This window comes from Petromyzon marinus, unplaced genomic scaffold (assembly GCF_048934315.1).
Source record: "Petromyzon marinus isolate PM22_M1 ecotype Great Lakes invasive population unplaced genomic scaffold, UKy_Petmar_22M1.pri1.0 PM_G_Scaffold_18, whole genome shotgun sequence".
NCBI lineage: Eukaryota > Metazoa > Chordata > Hyperoartia > Petromyzontiformes > Petromyzontidae > Petromyzon > Petromyzon marinus.
Genome location: NW_027422739.1, coordinates 1,430,001 through 1,432,500, shown reverse-complemented (window position 1 = coordinate 1,432,500; position 2,500 = coordinate 1,430,001). Strand labels below are relative to the sequence as shown.

General features: G+C 38.8%; 1 pseudogene; it reads right to left on the bottom strand.

Annotated features, from left to right (window-relative positions):
* LOC142911553 (28S ribosomal RNA) overlaps nucleotides 1–2,500 on the bottom strand; it is an 8,995-nt pseudogene that overhangs the window by 2,717 nt on the left and 3,778 nt on the right.

The following is a 2,500-nucleotide window of genomic DNA, read 5'->3' as shown; positions in this document are numbered from 1 at the left end:
TTCATGCCACATTCCGTTTCTGCAAATAGGACAAGGTCGTCTGCAAACATCATTGAATTTACTTTCTGATTTCCTACATTAACTCCTATATATGTCGGCAAGTTATCCAATAGTTCATCCATAATCATGTTAAATAGTAGCGGTGAAAGTGGATCACCTTGCTTTACGCCTCTTTTTAGATTTATGTTACGCATTGTTGTCGATCCAAATACAATATCAGTTAGATTACACTTATAGATGTTGGTCAAGTACGTTGTTGATTCCTTTGATAAGTTAAATCGCTTTAAGGCTCTAATAATCGATTCGTGGCTGACAGAATCGAATGCCTTACTGAGGTCTATTGACACTATTTGCGTGTTTTCGTGCTTTTGCCTGGCGTTGTGTATGATGAAGTGTAGTAATGCACTATTTTCGAAACATCCGTCTACCGGGAGGAATGCTTTCTGCCTGTAATTAAGCTTTAATTGCTGTCCTAGACGATAACTTAAAATTTTGTGTAATAGCCTAATTACAATTGATGAGATGGTTATGGGTCTCCAATTTGAGGGTTTTTCCAAATCCTCTTTAGTTTTAGGTATAAGTCTTGTTCTGTGTTGTTTCCATATTTGTGGTATATCCTGTAAATAAAGGATGATATTTAAGATATCTAGTAAATATTTTATTGGTAAAGTCCTAAGATCGCTAAGAATAATGTTGTCCTGTCCAGGTGACTTATCCTTCATAATTGCTAGGGTCTTAATCAACTCATCTAAGGTGATTGCTTTTACGATATCGATGCATGATTGGTCGTTTTTTAATTTAAAGGGTATATTATCTGGAGGAGAGTTTGACTCGAATAAGGTAACGAATGTTCCCCGTATGCTTTCTTCAGTTGGGTATATACTTGGCCCCGATCTATCTGAAGTAATCTCGTCTAATAGAGCTTTCTTGTTCGTATGGTATAAATATTGATACCTCCTGTATTTAGTTTGCTTTGATTGTCTTCGATGCCTATTCTCATCTTTCTCCTGTTGGTTTACACGATCTTTCCTATTAATTGGTTTACTTCGATTTAAAAACTTTTCTACATGAGAATTGAGTAGCAGTAACGCCTGATTGTGACTTAAATTCTCGATCTTTAGATCGGTAATTATGACCTGAAGATCCTCAGCTGCTGTCAGTGATTGTTCTTTTTCGGCCCTTATTGCTGGCTGATCTCCTTCAGAAGGTGTAGTTGTTATTTCCGATGTTGTCGGTAAAACTAAGTTAACAAGGCATTGATTTTCTACCTTATAGGTGGTTTCTTTCAATGTCCTTACCAATTCCTTATACTTGATATTTCTCCGCTTCCCTTTAATCGCTTCTAGCGTTCTGTGTGGCATAACTGAGTTCTGTATTAGTTGATTCATGTTTATGTCCTCATCATTCTGTTGGGCTTCTTTATGGGCCATAATTTCTACCTCTTCTTCTCCCCATCTAACTTTCCTTCCTGGTGCGTTTTGCTGTAGTCTAGCTTCATGTTCTGTCGGATGAGTTCGTCTAGTATGTACCCCTAAACCTGTTTTCGTAGTAAAACCTCTGCTACAATATGAACAACTAAATAGTGTTTCCTCAATTGTGGTGGTTATAGCACTAGTTTTACCTATTAAACTTTTGCAAGTTCTTCCGTAGTGCGACGCTATCTTGTGTATGCTATCTGCTGTGCGATTACAAATTCGACATTTATACGTTTTGTTTGCGTGCGGATGTACCCGTGTCATATGTGATGACCAAGTTCTATGGTCTAGGAAAACAAGATTGCATGGATAACATTTGTTCTGATCTGTGCATGGGTAGTCCCATGAAAACATGTCCGAAAGGATAAATTCCGTAGTCAGCTCGTCTGTTAATCGCTCATTCATGAGCGATGTTAGTTCGTCACCGAGTAGTCCGTCCGGTTTATTTTCTTTATAATTCGCGACTTACGTTTATAGCACACAGGGTTGTCGGCCCACGTGTATGCTATTGTGATCAGCTTTTTCACCGCACATCGGCAGCTAATCGTCGGTCAAAATTGACTCCTTCGATTTGCACTTCTAGCAATACAACTGGTGTAATGGAAAACTGTGGTGAAAGTTTCAGTGTTTCGTTTTGATTTAACCAATATATAAATGTTTCGCCTGAACCCACCATCAGCCGACTGAACTAATCAGCAAAGATCGTTACGCAAATAAGGCATGCCTGCACCATACCAGATTAGTACATTGGTATGATAGAGGGCTCAGCTGTAACATCATCATATAGTTACACGGTGGTGGTTAATTCACTTATTTGCATACGATATGCAATCAATGCAGAAAGAGCAGAGAAGAATTGCAAGTACACTTAGGAAAAAAAAAAAAAATACACGTAAAAGAAATTGTAGTGAGACCCAATGTACGATTTGGCGGTTTAAATCCCCTTTGGCGTCAGTCTCTTTGTGGTAGATCTTGTGGAGTTGCGTTGCGAAACCCCAGGACACGACTGCCACACGGGTAGCCAC